Below are 19,843 nucleotides of genomic sequence, written 5' to 3' on the forward strand. Positions count from 1 at the left end.
CTTTCTTTCTCTTTTTTTCTTTATCATAAATTTTATTTTAATTAATTCATTACAAGCCCCCTCACGTGTTAAATCACTACAGACACCCCCCTGACACTTTTCACTTTACATACACCAATAAAAATTAAAATGTCCAATTCATCCCAGAGAATGTACTCTGCTGAAGAGGCATACGCCATCCTTGCCTCTGAAACGGAGTCTGCAAGTGAGGGAGAAGAGGATGCCACATTCCTCTACTCCTCTACTCCTTCATCATCATTGTCATCCGGTGATGAGGGACCCTCAAGGAGACGCCCCAGGAGAGATGAAGTAGCCCCCCCTCCCCCAGTGATCCCCTATGGTCCACACCGCCTGAGGATTATGTGGGAAACTCTGGAATCCAGATTGACTGCACGGGCTTCACAGAAATAGATTTTTTCAAAGTCTATTTCTCTGATGATCTCATAAATTTGATGGTGACCCAAACAAATTTGTACGCCCAGCAGTTTATTGCTCAAAACCAGACATCCTCATATGCTAGACCCCTAGGTTGGACCCCTGTAAATGCAGCAGACATTATGAAGTTTTGGGGGCTGCGTATGGGCCTGGTAAAAAAAATAAAAAATGAGACAATATTGGAGTTCAGATGTCTTTTACCACACTCCAATTTACAATACGGCCATGTCCCGCTCAAGATTTGAATCCATTTTGAAATTCCTACATTACAATGATAATGCACAGTGCCCCCCCCTCCAAAATGACCCAAATTTTGACCGTCTATTCAAAATAAGACCCCTCCTGGAGCACCTCGACTGAAAATTTACAGAGGTGTTCACCCCAGAAAAAGAAATTAGCATAGATGAGTCCCTTGTACATTTTAAAGGAAAGGTTAAATTCCGCCAGTATTCAAGCACGGTACGGAATAAAAATGTACAAGCTGTGCGAAAATACCTCCGGGTACACCTACAGGTTCCTGGTTTATGAGGGGAGAGATTCCCGTATACAACTCCCTGAATGCCCCCCGTCCTAGGAGTTACTGGCAAGATTGTGTGGGATTTACTGCACCCACTTCTGGATAATGGTTATCACCTCTATGTAGATAACTATTACACCAGCATACCCCTATTTATGTCCCTAAAAGCCCGAGGTACTGTGGCTTGCGGCACAGTGCGAAAAAATCAGAGAGGGCTCCCTAGATCCCTGGTAGGGCAACTACTCCGAAAAGGTGACAATAAGGCTCTCTGCCATGAGAACATGCTGGCGGTTAAGTACAAGGACAAGAGGGATGTCCTTGTACTAACCACCATTCACACAAACACCAGTTCTCCTGCCCAAGTGCGAGGTACAACTACCTCTGTCAACAAGCCAGACTGCATCCTTGATTAAAACAGGCACATGGGAGCGGTTGATCTGTCCGATCAAGTTCTGAAGCCCTACAGTGCCATGCGTAAAACTAAGGTGTGGTACAAAAAGCTTGCCGTATACATTGTACAGATAGCAATGTACAATGCGTACATTTTACATCGAACTGCAGGCCACACAAGAACTTTCCTTCAGTTCCAAGAGGCGGTAATCAAGGCCCTAATTTTCCAAAGTCAGGAAGGGGAGGGCCCGAGTACTTCAGAAGGTCATGGTGCCCGTGTTGTACCAGGACAACATTTCCCTGGTGAAGTGCCACAAACAGCAAAAAGGGGAAAGACCCAAAAAAGTCGGGTTTGTTACAAAAGGGGAATACGAAAGGACACCATTTATCAGTGCGACACCTGCCCTGATAAACCTGGCCTCTACATGAAAGAATGCTTCCGTACCTACCACTCATCCATGGATTTTTTATTTCATCCTTTATGCGCCCATAACTCTGATTTAGTCCACCTCACTTGCATACCCACTTTCCAACAACCACAACATAATCTTTTCTGTGAGACACCTGTTTTGTAAAAAGTACCCTTTCCACCACTTAAAATGTTCGTACGGGGGAGCTCTTTCCGAAATGGGGTCACTTCTTGGGGTTTTTCATTTCTGGGGACCTCTGGAAATTTTTTTAATGCGACATGGCAGCTAAAATCCATGTCTGCCAATTCAGGCCTGCAAAAAACATATTTTGCACTTTGCGCCAATACAGCAGGCTACGAGCACATATGGGGTGTTTGCAAAAAGGGGAGAAAATGGGTAACATATGCTGGGGTGCATTTTCTCCTTTAACCCCTTGTGAAAGTGAAAAATTAAGGTCTGCTAGTAGTTTTTCATTTTTACAAATGTGTGCTTTGAAATCCTCTCTCTATTATTTCTGCCTTCTGTGAGACATCTGTTTTGTAAAAAGTACCCTTTCCACCACTTAAAATGTTCGTACGGGGGTGCTCTTTGCGAAATGGGGTCACTTCTTGGTTTTTTTTATGAGCACATATTGGGGGGAAATGGGGAACAAAATGTGCGGTCCTGTTACCCCTTGTGAAAAATGTGGGTGTAAAGCAACTTTTTTGGGATAAAATTTTAATTTTTCATTTTCACAGCCAAGCGTTTCCTAATTCTTTGAAACGCTCGATGGGTCAAAGTGCTCACTACACACCTTGAAATATTCCTTGAGGGGTGTTGTTTCCAGAATGGGGTCACTTTTTGGGGGTTTCCACTCTAGGGGTACCTCAGGGTGTGTTCAATTGCAAGATGGCGCCTGTGAATTATTCCGGTGAAATCTGCCTTCCAGAAGCCATTTGGTGCTCCTTTCCTTCTGACCCATGTGGTACGCCCATATAGCAGTATACAAGCACATATGGGGTATTGCTGTAATCAGGAGAAAATGGGCAATAAATTAGGGGGTACATTTTCTCCAGTTCCCCCTTTTAAAAGGGAAAAATTTGGGCCTAAAGTCCATTTTTCTTTAAAAAAAATGGAATTTTTTCATTTTCACAGCCAATTCCATGTTTTACCTTTGAGGACAAAGTTCTCAGTACACATCTTGAAATATTCCTTGAAGGGTGTAGTTTCCAGAATGGGGTCACTTTTTGGGGATTTCCACTCTAGGGCTAGGGGTACCTCAGGGTGTCTTTATATGCGACATAGCTCCCAAAAGTCAATCCTGCAAAATCTGTCCTCCAAAATCCCTATGGCGCTACTTCCCTTTCGGACCCTGCCATGCACCCATATATAATTTTATGAGCACACTGTTACCCCTTGTGAAAGTGAAAAATGTGGGTGTAAAGCAACCTTTTCTGGAAAAAAATTAAATTTTTCATTTTCACAGCCAAGCGTTTCCTAATTCTGTGAAATGCCCGATGGGTCAAAGTGCTCACTACACACCTTGAAATATTCCTTGAGGGGTGTAGTTTCCAGAATGGGGTGACTTTTTGGGAGTTTCCACTGTAGGGCCACCTTAGAGTGTCTCCACATGCGACATAGCTCCCAATTACCATTCCAGCTAAATCCGCTCTCCAAAAGCCATATGGTGCTCCTTCTATTCTGAAGCCTGCTGTGCGCCCATACATCAGTTTTTGAGCACACATGGGGTGTTTCTGTAAACCCCAGATTCAGGGTAATAGATTTTAAATTTTGTTTGGCTGTTAACCCTTAATGTGTTGAAGAAAATATAGATAAAAAAATTTAATTTGCAAAAAAAAAGTGAAATTTTGAAATTTAATTCCCATTTTCCTTTAATTCTCGTGGGGCACCTAAAGGGTTAACAAAGTTAGTAAAATCTGTTTTGAATACCTTGAGGGGGGTAGTTTCTAAAATGGGGTGATTTATGGGTGGTTTCTAATATATAAGCCCCAGAAAGTGACTTCATAACTGAACTGGTCCTGAAAAATGGGGGTTTGGAAATACAGTTGCAAGAAAAAGTATGTGAACCCTTTGGAATGATCTGGATTTCTGCACAAATTGGTCATAAAATGTGATCTGATCTTCATCTAAGTCACAACAATAGACAATCACAGTCTGCTTAAACTAATAACACACAAAGAATTAAATGTTACCATGTTTTTATTGAACACACCATGTAAACATTCACAGTGCAGGTGGAATAAGTATGTGAACCCCTAGACTAATGACATCTCCAAGAGTTAATTGGAGTGAGGTGTCAGCCAACTGGAGTCCAATCAATGAGATGAGATTGGAGGTGTTGGTTACAGCTGCCCTGCCCTATAAAAAACACACACCAGTTCTGGGTTTGCATTTCACAAGAAGCATTGCCTGATGTGAATGATGCCTCGCACAAAAGAGCTCTCAGAAGACCTACGATTAAGAATTGTTGACTTGCATAAAGCTGTAAAGGGTTATAAAAGTATCTCCAAAAGCCTTGCTGTTCATCAGTCCACGGTAAGACAAATTGTCTATAAATGGAGAAAGTTCAGCACTGCTGCTACTCTCCGTAGGAGTGGCCGTCCTGTAAAGATGACTACAAGAGCACAGCGCAGACTGCTCAATGAGGTGAAGAAGAATCCTAGAGTGTCAGCTAAAAACTTACAAAAGTCTCTGGCATATGCTAACATCCCTGTTAGCAAATCTACGATACGTAAAACACTAAACAAGAATGGATTTCATGGGAGGGTACCATAGAGGAAGCCACTGCTGTCCAAAAAAACCATTGCTGCACGTTTACAGTTTGCACAAGAGCACCTGGATGTTTCACAGCAGTACTGGCAAAATATTCTGTGGACAGATGAAACCAAAGTTGAGTTGTTTGGAAGAAACACACAACACTGTGTGTGGAGACAAAGAGGTACAGCACACCAACATCAAAACCTCATCCCAACTGTGAAGTATGGTGGTGGGGGCATCATGGTTTGGGCCTGCTTTCCTGCATCAGGGCCTGGACGGATTGCTATTATTGAAGGAAAAATGAATTCCCAAGTTTATCAAGACATTTTGCAGGAGAACTTAAGGCCATCTGTCCACCAGCTGAAGCTCAACAGAAGATGGGTGTTGCAACAGGACAACGACCCAAAGCATAGAAGTAAATCAACAACAGAATGGCTTAAACAAAAGAAAATCTGCCTTCTGGAGTGGCCCAGTCAGAGTCCTGACCTCAACCCGATTGAGATGCTGTGGCATGACCTCAAGAAAGCGATTCACACCAGACATCCCAAGAATATTGCTGAACTGAAACAGTTCTGTAGAGAGGAATGGTCAAGAATTACTCCTGACCGTTGTGCACGTCTGATCTGCAACTACAGGAAACGTTTGGTTGAAGTTATTGCTGCCAAAGGAGGTTCAACCAGTTATTAAATCCAAGGGTTCACATACTTTTTCCACCTGCACTGTGAATGTTTACATGGTGTGTTCAATAAAAACATGGTAACATTTAATTCTTTGTGTGTTATTAGTTTAAGCAGACTGTGATTGTCTATTGTTGTGACTTAGATGAAGATCAGATCACATTTTATGACCAATTTGTGCAGAAATCCAGATCATTCCAAAGGGTTCACATACTTTTTCTTGCAACTATATTGTTAAAAATGTTAAGATTTGCTTCTAAGCCTTCTAACGTCCCAAAAAAATAAAATGTAATATTTCAAAATGATCCAAACATGAAGTAGACATATGGGGAATGTAAAGTAATTTCTATTTTTTGAGGTATTACTATCTATTATAAAAGTAGAGAAATTGACATTTGGAAATTTTTCCAAGTTTTTGGTAAGTTTGGTATTTTTTTATAAATAAAAATGTTTCTTTTTTACTCCATTTCACCAGTGTCATGAAGTACGATATGTGACGAGAAAACATTCTGAGAATGGCCTGTATAAGTAAAAGCGTTTTAAAGTTGTTACCACATAAAGTGACACATGTCAGGTTTTCAAAAAATGGCCTGGGCAGGAAGGTGAAAACAGGCCCGGGGTTGAAGGGGTTATATAGGCCTTAAGACATGACTAAATAAGCCAGCCTTAGAGAGGCTGTAGGACCTTTGATGTCACAGTCATGTGATTAGTTACATGGGAGGGACAGAAATGTTAGAGGCTGTAGGACCTTTGATGATGTCACAGTCATGTGAGCAGTTACATGGGAGGGACAGAAATGTTAGTGGTTGTAGGACCTTTGATGATGTCACAGTCATGTGAGCAGTTACATGGGAGGGACAGAATGTTAGTGGTTGTAGGACCTTTGATGATGTCACAGTCATGTGATCAGTTACATCACACACGACCATTACAGGACTGTGCTTTTTGCTTGAATTCAGTGGAAGAGAGAAAAGCCAGGGTTTACACATAGGACTGTATGGTAAAGGGGCTGCAGGAATGTTTTTACATGGGACTGTTTGTCGGAAGCGGCTGTAGGGATTTTACATAGGACTGTATTTTGGATGAGAGAGTGAAGGGATGTTTTTACATGGGACTGTATGTTGGAGGGGGTGAGGCTTTTAGATCTCCTAGACTGCAGAGTCAGTGATGGGGATTCCAGCTGTAGTTAGTGAGTCGGATCATTGGATTCATCTCAGCAACAAGAGGCGACTCTTCCCGCTCCCAAACATCTATTTATTTAAAGGGGTATTCTCATCTTGAACACTGGGGTATATCGCTAGTCCCATAGAAGTGAATGGGAAGTGCACTGCGCAAGCGCAGCCACCGCTCCATTCACTTCTATGAGGATGATGGAAATAGCTGAGCCAGCGCTCGGCTATTTTTAGTAGTTCTATAGAAATGAATGGAGGGCAGCCGCACATGCCCACTTTGTGGGGTCAATTCTAAATATAGGTGCAGCTCCCAGAGGTTGGACCGGCACCTATCAGAGATTGGAGGCATATCCTAGCGATATGGGAATAAACCTTTAATACGAGACAGACGGCCCTTCCCTCCACCCTTGTAAAGTGTGTATTATGTATGTATTGTGTGTATTATGTATGTATTATGTGTGTATTATGCATGTATTGTGTGTTGTGTGTGTATTATGTATGTATTGTGTGTTGTGTGTGTATTATGTATCAGTGCCGACTGTCTACATATAAAGAAGCCATGGTCTATTCTCCTGGATCAGCTGGTTCAGGTCTGTAGAATCTTGGGTCTTCAGGATATCCACATACAGTTTATCCACATTTAGTACATATTAGTTTTACGGTTATAACATGTGTAGTTGTTGGGCTAACGATGTGTTTTTTGCAGCATTTTTTTTTACTGTGGTCAATGCAGGTTTATTTTTGTCTGCTATTCATATAGCATTACCCTAAAATATTCCATCCACTTTCATATACTATACATTTTTATGCCTATTTATCCCCCCTTTTTTGTTATAATATAATTTGTTTCCTTAACCTTTTTGTTACATATGATATTGATATTAAAGGCTATGTTTTAGGCCTCTTTCATACTTGCGTTGTTCTTTTCCGGCACTGAGTTCCGTCGTCGGGGCTCTTCTATACCGGAAAAGAACTGATCAGTTTTATCCCCATGCATTCTGAATGGAGAGTAATCCGTTCAGTTTGCATCAGGATGTCTTCAGTTCAGTCGTTTTGACTGATCAGGCAAAAGAGAAAACCGCAGCATGCTACGGTTTTCTCTCCGGCGAAAAAAACTGAAGACTTGCCTGAACGCCGGATCCGGCATTTTTTCCCATAGAAATTAATTAGCGCCGGATACGGCATTCAGAATACCGGAATGCCGGATCCGTCGTTCCGGCATGCGCATGCGCAGATCGGTAAAAATGTGAAAAAATGTACAAGACGGATCCGTCGGTCCGCACCCGGATCCGTCTCACAAATGCTTTCAGTCAGCGGCAGATCGGCGGATCCGGCGGGCAGTTCCGACGACGGAACTGCCCGCCGGATCACACTGCCGCAAGTGTGAAAGTAGCCTTAGATGGTGGTAGTTTGTGATAGTTACATCTTTTATGAGGTAATTGGGTCAGGACGCGGGTTCAGACAGTGATTGCTGGCCTTTTAGGGACAGGATTTTTGTATTTTTTTTTTACATCATTTATATTTTACACCCTTACAACCAAGCTCCATAAATGTAAGGCGCTTGGTGCTAGGCTTTAGTCTGGAGTGTCGTCCATATACAGTGTGGAATTAAAGCACCTGCTCCTGCAATCTAGCAGGAGCAAGCAGGGTCCCCAGATGTCAATGACGGCCAGGAACCCTGAGGAGAAGACAGAAGGCTTGTATTACCCCCTCTGCCTTTTCCTTTCCTCAGTGCAGAGGTCAGTGAACAGAGGTGGCTATGCTGCTTCCTGTCACGATCCCTCCCGTGACAGAGGTTAGAAGATCTGAGAGACTTTCATCACATGAGGTTATCTGACAGCCTCTTGGTTTTCACTTTGCAGTGTTGTTGTTGGTATGACCACACCTTTTGTTTCAGGTGTAGCTTGTGGTCATTAATGCTCCTCTATTTATTCTGGACTCACACTTCCTACCATGCGGTTGATATTAGCTGCCTGGAGTTGGAAGAGCTGGTGTGTTGTCCTCTTCTGAGTTCCTGCTCATACCTTTTCTATTGAAGATAGGTGTACTCCCCTTTGTATTTTGTTGTCCCCTTTTGCTCATTGTTTCCTAGGCCTCAGAGAGATGTTCGTTCATCTGGGAAGGAACCAGTGGTTTCAGAGCCTGTCACTACACCTAGGGCTTTTAAGGGTTTCTAGGGCCTAGGTTTATGGTGTGTGAATATTCCCACCTTCAGGGTCTATTCATACTGACAGAAGTCAGGGCTAGGTTTAGGGTTTCCTAGGTGGTGACCTTTTTCCTTTCCCTAGCGATGAGGCCTAGTTTTGGGTCATTTTCCCTCTGTGGTCATTCTGATGTTCCTCCCCTCCCCCTACTTTGTGACATTATCAACCGCCTAAGAACCGCCATTTTATTTGTGTCAGTGCAGAGATGGATACGATTTCTGCACTGGTCGGACAACTGCAGGGACTTTCTTTGGAGGTAGCTGACCTCCGCACGACCGTCTCACAGATCCAGAGACCACAGACGGCTGGTTACGGTAGCGGGAACCAAGCCTGCCCTGAACCTAAGGTCGCTCTCCTGGACAGATTTTACGGGGAAAGTGAAAACTTTATTCGGTTCAGGGAGTCGTGCAAATTATATTTTAGTCTACGTCCTAACTCTTCTGGGGACGAGAGTCAAAGAGTGGGTATAATTATTTCATTACTTAAAGGTGACCCTAAATCTTGGGCTTTTTCGTTGCCGACCGGATCACAATCCCTCCGGTCGGTAGATACATTTTTCAGAGCTCTAGGTCTTATCTACGATGACCCAGATCGGATCTCCCTGGCCGAGACTAAGTTGCGTGGCTTACGGCAGGGAAAGGGTTCTGCGGAGACCTATTGCTCTGAATTTAGGAGATAGGCTATGGATATGGAGTGGAATGGTCCAGCTCTCCGTAGTCAATTCTGTCAAGGGTTATCCGAGAGCCTGAAGGACGCATTGGCGTTTCACGAATATCCTGAGTCATTGGAAGCGGCCATTTCCCTTACTGTACATATTGATAGACGCCTGAGGAAGAGATCTAAGGTTTCTCACTCTCAGGATGTATTATCATATAAGGTGGCAGCCTCCTCCGACTCTTTGGGTAAAGAAACACTTGAGTTTATGTCTGGTGACGAACCAATGCAGCTGGGGGGAGCGACCCCTGGATCAGGTGATAAGAACTTTAGGCTTAAGATGAGACTCAGTTTTTTCTGTGGAAAAAGTGGAGATGTTGTTAACGTATGTCCTTATGTTCAGCGGCAGGGTGAAAAAGAAAAAAAAAATGTGTTTAATCCTCCTCTAACCCTTGGTGGTGTGGGTGGGGAATCTGAGAATTTACTTTTGTCATTTGCCGGTAGTACCCAATTTCTCCTGTCTGCCAAGGTGGTGATAGATTCCAAAACGGTGGGAATTGAAGTGTTTATTGACAGTGGGGCAAGGGTAAACCTAGTTGATGGTCAGTTTGTCCATATGCATGGATTGACAACAAGTGCATTAGACAAAACTATTTCTGTGTTTGCTATTGATTCCACCCACACAGAAATGTTTATTACAAATGGTGCAGGACATCCGTTTAAAGGTGGGTGATTTTCATCAAGAATCCATTTCGTGTTTTGTGCTGGAGGGTCTGCCTGCTCCCTTGGTGCTAGGGTTACCATGGTTAAGCAAACATAACCCTACCATCGATTGGCAAGCGAGATAGATTCTTGATTGGAGTGATTATTGCATTGACAACTGTCTTAGCACTTCGCTTTATGTCGTAACCACTAAAGTACCTTTGTTTATTTCTGATTTTTCTGATGTATTCTCTAAAAGTGGAGATCAGGAGTTGCCTCCACATCGGTAGTATGATTGCCCCGTCAACCTTGTTCCCGGAGCTAGGTTGCCCAAGTCTCGGTTGTATAATCTTTCCGAACCCGAAAGAGCCGCCATGCGAGAATATATCACCGAGAGTTTGGCCAACGGTCATATTAGACCTTCCAAATCACCAGTGGCTGCAGGGTTCTTCTTTGTTAAGAAAAAGGACTGAACTTTTAGGCCACGTTTAGACTTCCGTGAGCTTAATCGCATTACTGTCCGTGATCCTTATCCCCTTCCTTTGATCCCGGATTTGTTCAATCAGATTGTCGGTGCCAAGGTGTTCTCGAAGTTGGATTTGAGGGGGACATATAATCTGATAAGGATCAAGGAGGGTGACGAATGGAAGACAACCTTTAATACCCCTGAGGGTCAAAAATATGGTCATGCCTTTTGGGTTACCCAATGCTCCGGCGGATTTTCAACATTTCATCAATTACATCTTTCATCATCTGGTAGGCAGGTTTGTTGTGGTGTATCTGGATGATATTCTGATTTATTCTCCTGACACTGAGACACAGGATCACGTGAGACAGGTGTTACAGATCCTAAGAGAGAATAAATTGTATGCTAAGATGGAGAGGTGTGTATTTGCAGTTCCAGAAGTGGAATTCCTGGGCTACCTACTCTCATCTTCTACTATGCGATTTTTGGGGTTCACCAACTACTACCGTAAATTTATTTTGAACTACTCGACAATTGTTAAACCTTTAACGGACATGACTAGGAAAGGTTTGGATATCTCAGTCTGGTCTGATGAGGCAGTACAAGCCTTTTCAGCTGTGAAGGAATGTTTTGCTTCTACTCCTATTCTGATGCAACCTGATGTGTCACAGCCGTTCATTGTGGAAGTTGATGCATCAGAGGTTGGGGTAGAAGCAGTCTTGTCGCAGGGTCCTTCACCTAGTAAATGGCGCCCATGTGCTTTTTTCTCAAAGAAGCTCTCAGCTGCTGAGAAAAATTATGACATGGGTAATAGAGAGTTACTGGCCATTAAGTTGGCTTTTGAGGAATGGTGCAATTGGTTGGAAGGAGCGATTCATCCTATTACGGTAATTACCGATCACAAAAATCTGACTTATCTGGAGTCAGCTAAACGCCTGAACCCAATACAGGCCAGATGGTTGTTGTTTTTTACCAGATTTAATTTTGTTGTCACCTATCGCCCTGGGGTTAAGAACATCAAGGCGGATGCTTTGTCGCGTAGCTTTCCTGGGGGGGGGGTGATTTGGGAGTTCCTGCTCCGATATTGGCTGAAGGGGTAGTTATATCTGCCCTTTGTCCCGACCTTGAGGCAGAAGTGTTGGAGGCCCAGGGAGATGCACCGGATTCCCGTCCTCCGGGGAAGTTGTTTGTTCCTGCTGAATTGCGGCACAAGATGTTTGAGGAACATCACTGTACGGTTCTCACAGGACACCCTGGGAGCAGATCCACTGTTAATCTCATTTCTCGTAGATTCTGGTGGTCGGAGTTGCGTAAATGTGTTGAGGGTTATGTGTCCGCTTGTAGTACTTGTGCAAGTGCTAAGGTGACATATTCTCGGCCTTCAGGATCTATACTTCCGTTGTCCATCCCGTCCCGTCCTTGGACTCATTTGTCCATGGACTTTATCACAGATTTGCCGAATTCCTCAGGAAAAACTGTGATTCTGGTGGTTGTTGATCCCTTCAGCAAGATGTCGCACTTTAAAGCATTATCAGGTCTACCTAATGCTAAAACTCTCGCACAACTGTTTGTCGATAACATCGTGAAGCTACATGGTATTTCCTCTAATGTTGTGTCTGATAGAGGGACTCAGTTTGTTTCCAAATTCTGGAAGGCGTTCTGTACTCTCCTGGGGGTACAATTGTCCTTCGCTTCGGCCTTTCATCCTCAGTTGAACGGACAGACTGAGCACACTAACCAGAATCTGGAAACTTATTTGAGATGTTTTGTCTCAGAGAATCAGGAGGAGTGGTCTTCATTTTTGTCTTTGGCCAAGTTTGCCATAAATAACATTTTCTGGTGCTGAGACTTCTGGTAAACCTGAAGAGGAAATATTTTCCTCTTCTTTGTTATCAATTTGGCGGAAAATTCTAAATAATAATAATAATAAAAAAAAGGGCAACAAGTATAAACGTATGGCTGACAAGAGACGTATGAGTGGTCCGGACCTGAGAGTGGGTGATTCTGTGTGGCTGTCCACAAGAAAAATTAAGTTGAAGGTACCTTCTTGGAAGTTGGGTCCAAGGTTTATTGGTCCATAATAAATCTCTGCCATCATTAACCCGGTAGCCTTTTGTCTTGAACTTCCGCAGGCTTTAAAAATTCATAATGTTTTCCACAAATCATTGCTGAAGAGATATGTCGAACCTGATGAGCCGTCCTCATTGCCTCCCGCTCCTGTTATGGTGGACGGTAATCTTGAATTTCAGATCTCTAGGATAGTGGACTCACAAATTCTCTGTAGATCCCTCCAATATCTCGTTCACTGGAAGGGTTACGGTCCAGAGGAGAGAATGTGGGTTCCAACGGCTGACGTCAATGCTATTCACCTTGTGAGAGCCTTTCACAGGGCTCATCCGGATAAGCTCGGTCCTGGGTGTCCGGAGGTCACCCGTAGAAGGGTGGGTACTGTCACGATCCCATCCGTGACAGAGGTTAAAAAATCTGAGACTTGCATCACGTGAGGTTATCTGACAGCCTCTCTGTTTTCACTTTGCAGTGTTGTTGTTGGTATGACCACACCTCTTGTTTCAGGTGTGGCTTGTGGTCATTAATGCTCCTCTATTTAGTCTGGAATCACACTTCTTACCATGCGGTTGATATTATCTGCCTGGAGTTGGAAGAGCTGGTGTGTTGTCCTCTTATGAGTTCCTGCTCATCCATTTTCTATTGAAGATAAGTGTTCCTAGGCCTCAGGGAGATGCTGGTTCGTTCATATGGGACGGAACCAGTGGTCTCAGACCCTGTCAATACACCTAGGACTTTTCAAGGTTTCTAGGGCCTAGGTTTCCGTTGTATGAATAGTCCCACCTTCAGGGTTTATTCATACTGACAGGAGTCAGCGTTAATTTTAGGGTTTCCTAGGTGGTGACCTTTTTCCTTTCCCTAGCCGTGGGGCCTAGTTCCTGTTCATTTTCCTTCTGTTGTCATTCTGGTGTTCCTCCCCTCCCCCTACTTTGTGACACTTCCTCTGTTGGCTCCCTGGATTGCAGAATATCTCTGTCATAAGAGAGCTGCAGGGTCTTAGCACACCCTGGTCAGCACTGCCTGTTTGCAATGCTCCCACAGGGGGTTGTTTTCCCCTTTGACTGGGGCTGGATGCACAGGTTATAGTGGAAATACACTGCTTGTCATGCAGGAGCACACAGCATTGCACTGATTTAGAATGCTATGACTCTGCATGACCTTACTGCTACAGAATCATACTAACAGCTTTATGTCAGTATGATTCTGTAGAAGTCGTGGATGAAGCATGGACTGTGCCATCACAGATATACCATGGACGTGTGAATGAGGCCTTATATTGGGCTGAAAGATGAGAATGGACTGCTGTATGTGGTACACTGCAGTGTGTGTCCTCTGTAATGTGGCATATAGCAGGGGTGGCTGACTGACTGATATACAGTTGCAAGAAAAAGTATGTGAACCCTTTGGAATGATATGGATTTCTGCACAAATTGGTCATAAAATGTGATCTGATCTTCATCTAAGTCACAACAATAGACAATCACAGTCTGCTTAAACTAATAACACACAAAGAATTAAATGTTACCATGTTTTTATTGAACACACCATGTAAACATTCACAGTGCAGCTGGAAAAAGTATGTGAACCCCTAGACTAATGACATCTCCAAGAGCTAATTTGAGTGAGGTGTCAGCCAAGTGTCAGCCAAGAGTCAGGTGTCAGCCAAGAGTCCAATCAATGAGATGAGAGTGGAGGTGTTGGTTACAGCTGCCCTTCCCTAAAAAAACACACACACCAGTTCTGGGGTTGCTTTTCGCAAGAAGCATTGCCTGATGTGAATGATGCCTTGCACAAAAGAGCTCTCAGAAGACCTACGATTAAGAATTGTTGACTTGCATAAAGCTGGAAAGGGTTATAAAAGTATCTCCAAAAGCCTTGCTGTTCATCAGTCCACGGTAAGACAAATTGTCTATAAATGGAGAAAGTTCAGCACTGCTGCTACTCTTCCTAGGAGTGGCCGTCCTGTAAAGATGACTGCAAGAGCACAGTGCGGACTTCTTAATGAGGTGAAGAAGAATCCTAGAGTGTCAGCTAAAGACTTACAAAAGTCTCTGGCATATGCTAACATCCCTGTTAGCGAATCTACGATACGTAAAACACTAAACAAGAATGGATTTCATGGGAGGATACCACAGAGGAAGCCACTGCTGTGCAAAAAAACATTGCTGCACGTTTACAGTTTGCACAAGAGCACCTGGATGTTCCATAGCAGTGCTGGCAAAATATTCTGTGGACAGATGAAACCAAAGTTGAGTTGTTTGGAAGAAACACACAACACTATGTGTGGAGAAAAAGAGGCACAGCACACCAACATCAAAACCTCATCCCAACTCTGAAGTATGGTGGTGGGGGCATCATCGTTTGGGGCTGCTCTGCTGCGTCAGGGCCTGGACGGATTGCAAGTTTTGCAAGACATTTTGCAGGAGCACTTAAGGCCACCTGTCCACCAGTTGAAGCTCAACAGAAGATGAGTGTTGCAACAGGACAACGACCCAAAGCATAAAAGTAAATCAACAACAGAATGGCTTAAACAGAAGAAAATGCGCCTTCTGGAGTGGCCCAGTCCTCAACCCGATTGAGATGCTGTGGCATGACCTCAAGAAAGAGATTCACACCAGACATCCCAATAATATTGCTGAACTGAAACAGTTCTGTAAAGAGGAATGGTCAAGAATTACTCCTGACCGTTGTGCACGTCTGATCTGCAACTACAGGAAACGTTTGGTTGAAGTTATTGCTGCCAAAGGAGGTTCAACCAGTTATTAAATCCAAGGGTTCACATACTTTTTCCACCTGCACTGTGAATGTTTACATGGTGTGTTCAATAAAAACATGGTAACATTTAATTATTTGTGTGTTATTAGTTTAAGCAGACTGTGATTGTCTATTGTTGTGACTTAGATGAAGATCAGATCACATTTTATGACCAATTTGTGCAGAAATCCATATCCATATAATTCCAAAGGGTTCACATACTTTTTCTTGCAACTGTATCATATTATGATCACCAAACTGGTATATATGACACCAAAAAAGTAATCTCCATTGTACTCTATCAGTAGTCCTCTATAATCCCAATTCCTGAATCAGTTTTCTTCATGAAAGATGTTCTTCCATATGCAATTTTGCTCTCAGTCCTCCTTCTTTCCCTCAGGTTTCTTAGGTTCAGGAGTCTTCTTTTGAAAGACAATGGTCTTTTCCATCAATGACCCACCAAGGATAGAGAAGGACAGAGACGACATGGCTGCAAGGATATTAGACCTCACCCTAGAGATCATCTCCTTGATAACTGGAGAGGTGAGAGTTTCACATGACATCACTCTTATCTCTAGTAATAAAACAGGGAAATGTCTGGAAAGGTGAAGGATTCTTAGAATCTCTGTAGTGATCGGCGTCTCCCCATACACAGGATTACACAGTAGTGAAGAAGTTGTCTGGTGAGTGTGTGACACCCCGTGTGTCAGGAGGATGGAGCAGGACCCAGAGCCCCATCACCGAGCCTCCACCTCATTCCCTGATACATGAGCAGAAGATCCTAGAACTTACCACCAGGATCACTGAGCTGCTGAGCGCAGAGGTGAGCGCTGCTGGGAATGCTGGGACATTGTACTATAACGCCAAGGGAGGGGACTGGTAATGACTGTATCCTTGTGTTGTCAGGTTCCTATAAGGTGTCAGGATGTCGCTGTCTATTTCTCCATGGAGGAGTGGGAGTATTTAGAAGAACACAAGGATCTGTACAAGGATGCCCTGATAGAGAATCCCCAGTCGCTCACATCACCGGGTAAGAGGAGACCTTCCATGACTGTAGAGGAGAGAACAGTCCTGAGAGTCAGATTCCCCCATCATCTGATCATCACATATAGACAATGTATTCAGTCACTGTGTGTATTTCCTATTGGTTAATGAAGACGGTTCAACATCCGGAGAACATAATAAAACTTCAGGCTTTATGATATATCCAAATAATGTTTCACACACACGATCACTTACTTGTTTCAGGCCAACTATGGGGCCCCCTAGTCCCATCATTTCCATACACAGTGCATGTAATAGTATAAAACAAGATTGTAGCCAATTGCGATTTCCCATAGACATAGGTGCACAAAGTACAACTCAGAGGACCGGATATTGTGCATAAGTTTATACAGGTACCACCCCAGGCTGTCATGTGACCTCTATAAACTCTATGGACCAGATAACTATATAGCAACAAATGGGAAGTTAAATATACAATCATACAAATACTCTCCTCAGCATTGAAATTTTAACACTAAGAAAGGAAAAGTCGTGAAATCACAGAATCGATAAACATGTTTATGATATGCAAATGATAAAAAATGGAAACAAAATATTCAAAGCATCTTAATTTATCCAGTATCAAGTATGAGAGCCATGCGCAGAAATACACATGCCTATATGCCTTGGCATCAGTGAGGTTATGAAAGGTTGTCTGAGGAATGTTCTGCCACCCCAAATGCACATGGGCAAAAGATCTGCTGCTGGCCAGATGTGTTCGATGGAAGACAAGTCTGGAAACGCTGCAGGCCATGGTAGCACATTTAGACCATGCAGGCTGCTTACTTTAGCATGAGCAACATGAGGCCTGACGTTGTCCTGTTGAAAAATGGCTCCTGAGACTCTGGAGAAATGACCGTACCACTGGTTCCACAAACAGATGCATGTAATGCCGAGCTGTTAGTATATATGAAATGAAGACTAGAGGGGTCTGGTTACAGTACTTTATGCCACCTGCCTGACATCATAGTCCTAGTAGTGGGACTAGTGTAACATTCCCTTGTGAAAGCCATTGCATGGTGTTGACCATGTGTTCTCCAGAGTCCAGACCTATCTCCGGCTATCATTGTGTCTGAGACAAAAGTTTGACTCATCGCTGAAGAGGACAGACCTCTATTCCAGCCTCTATTGCTGTCTTTCTGTGCACCATGATAACCTTTGAGGGTGGTGGAGTGAGGTCAGTGGAAGACCTGTAGCCGGATGTGTGGCTTGTAGCTCAATATCGTTCACAAATGGCCCTGGAAAAAATCTAAAGGTGGCTTCATTGTAGGTTGTTCTAAATTGGCAGCTTTGGGGACAAACATAAGAAGTTAGGGTTAAAAACTGTCACCTGTAGCCATTTTGGTGGTAGCTGTTGCCAGTGCAAAACTACAATGGTACAAGCCCTCTCATGTGGATGTGTCACATTGTAGGTGCATTCCCATTCTGAGAGACAGAATAAAAAAAAATTATCTGGAAATCACATTGTATGATTTTTAAAGAATTTATTTGTCTTGCACTGCTGGACATAAGTATTTGAACACCTGAGAAAATCAGTGTTAATATTTGGTACAGAAGCCTTTGTTTGCAATCACAGAGGACAAACGTTTCCTGTAGTTCTTGACCAGGTTTGCACACACTGCAGCAGGGATTTTGGCCCACTCCTCCACACAGATCTCCTCTAGATCTGTCAGGTTTCGGGTCTGTCGCTGAGCAACATGGAGTTTCAGCTCCCTCCAAAGATGTTCTGATGGATTTAGGTCTGGAGACTGGCTAGGCTACTCCAGAACCTTGATATGCTTCTTGCGGAGCCACTCCTTGGTTATCCTGGCTGTGTGCTTCGGGTCGTTGTCATGTTGGAAGACCCAGCCACGACCCATCTTCAATGCTCTGACTGATGGAAGGAGGTTGTTGCTCAAAATCTCACAAAAAATTGCCCCATTCATCCTCTTCTTAATACAGTGCAGTCATCCAGTCCCCTTTGCATAAAAGCACTCACAAAGCATGATGTTACCACCCCCATGCTTAACAGTAGGGATGGTGTTCTTGGGATGCAACTCATCCTTCTTTTTCCTCCAAACACGACGAGTGAAGTTTAGAACAAAAAGTTTTACTTTGGTCTCATCTGACCACATGACTTTCTCCCATGCCTCCTCTGGCTCATCCAGATGGTCATTGGCAAACTTCAGTGTATAAAAATAGAACCGCGGCACTCGAGTTAGGTAATTAGTTATTTATCCATCCAGAAAATAAGACTAAGGCCAACGTTTCGGTCTCATCCCGAGACCTTGTTCACGGCCTGGAAAAAAGAAACGTCTGGTGTGGAGGATGGCTTACAAGCCATCCTCCACACCAGACGTTTCTTTTTTCCAGGCCGTGAACAAGGTCTCGGGATGAGACCGAAACGTTGGCCTTAGTCTTATTTTCTGGATGGATAAATAAATAACGAATTACCTAACTCGAGTGCCGCGGTTCTATTTTTATACACTGATTGTCGCTACCGCTGAGCACCGGATTATTGTTAAGGAGTGCCGTCCAAACAACCTTTACATTGGCAATCTTCAGACGGGGCTGGATATGTGATGACTTGAGCAGGGGAACCTTCCATGCAATGCATGATTTGAAACCATGACGGCGTAGTGTTCTACCGACAGTGACCTTTGAAACTGTGGTCCCAGCTCTCTTCATGTCATTGACCAGCTCCTCCCTTGTAGTTCTGGGCTGATTCCTCACCTTTGTTATCATCTGTGATACCCCACGAGGTGAGATCTTCCATGGAGCCCCTGTCCGAGGGAGACTGACAGTCGTCTTTAGCCTCTTCCATTTTCTAACAACTGCTCTAACAGTTGAGCTATTTTCATCAAGCTGCTTGGCAATTGCCGCATAGCCCTTTTCAGCCTTGTGGAGGTCCACAATTTTGTCTCTGGTGTCTTTTGACAGCTCTTTGGTCTTGCCCATGGTAGTAGTTGCCGTCTGACTGACTGGCGAGTGGACAGGTGTCTTTAAAGATCTCAGACAGGTGCTACTAAGTTAGATTAATGAGTGGAGTAGAGGTGGACTTTGAGAGCCAGAATTCTTGCTGTTTCTCAGGTCTTCTAATACTTATGTTCAGCAGTGCAAGACAAATAAATTCTATAAAAATCATACAATCTGATTTCCTTAACCGCTTTACGTCCGCCCATAGGATATAAACGTCCTATGGGTGGACGTCTTTTTCTGAACGGACGTTCCAGAACGTCCGTTCGGAAAGTGCAGCTGCACGCTAATCGTGCAGCTGCTGATCGGGTTGCCCGCTGTCAGTGACAGCAGGGCAACCCTAAGACAAGGCAGGGACAGTGCCCAGGTGTCCCTGCCTTCTAGATCGCTGCAGACACAGCGCTCACCGAGCGCTGTGTCTGCAGAGAAGGAAGCGCTGTGCGCTTCCTGTTCCGGCCCGGCGGTCATGTGACCGCCGTGACCGGAGAGTGCAGGAGCTGTGTGAGGTCTCTCAGAGACCTCGATCAGCCCTGCTCTGAGGCTGTACAGCGCTGGATTGCTGCTGTACAGCCTCTCTAGGGGTGCATTTGTCCTGTAACTGGGGCTACTATGTCAGCCCCAGTTACAGGAGAAATCAAC

This window comes from Bufo bufo, chromosome 4 (genome assembly GCF_905171765.1).
Source record: "Bufo bufo chromosome 4, aBufBuf1.1, whole genome shotgun sequence".
Classification (NCBI taxonomy): Eukaryota; Metazoa; Chordata; class Amphibia; order Anura; family Bufonidae; genus Bufo; species Bufo bufo.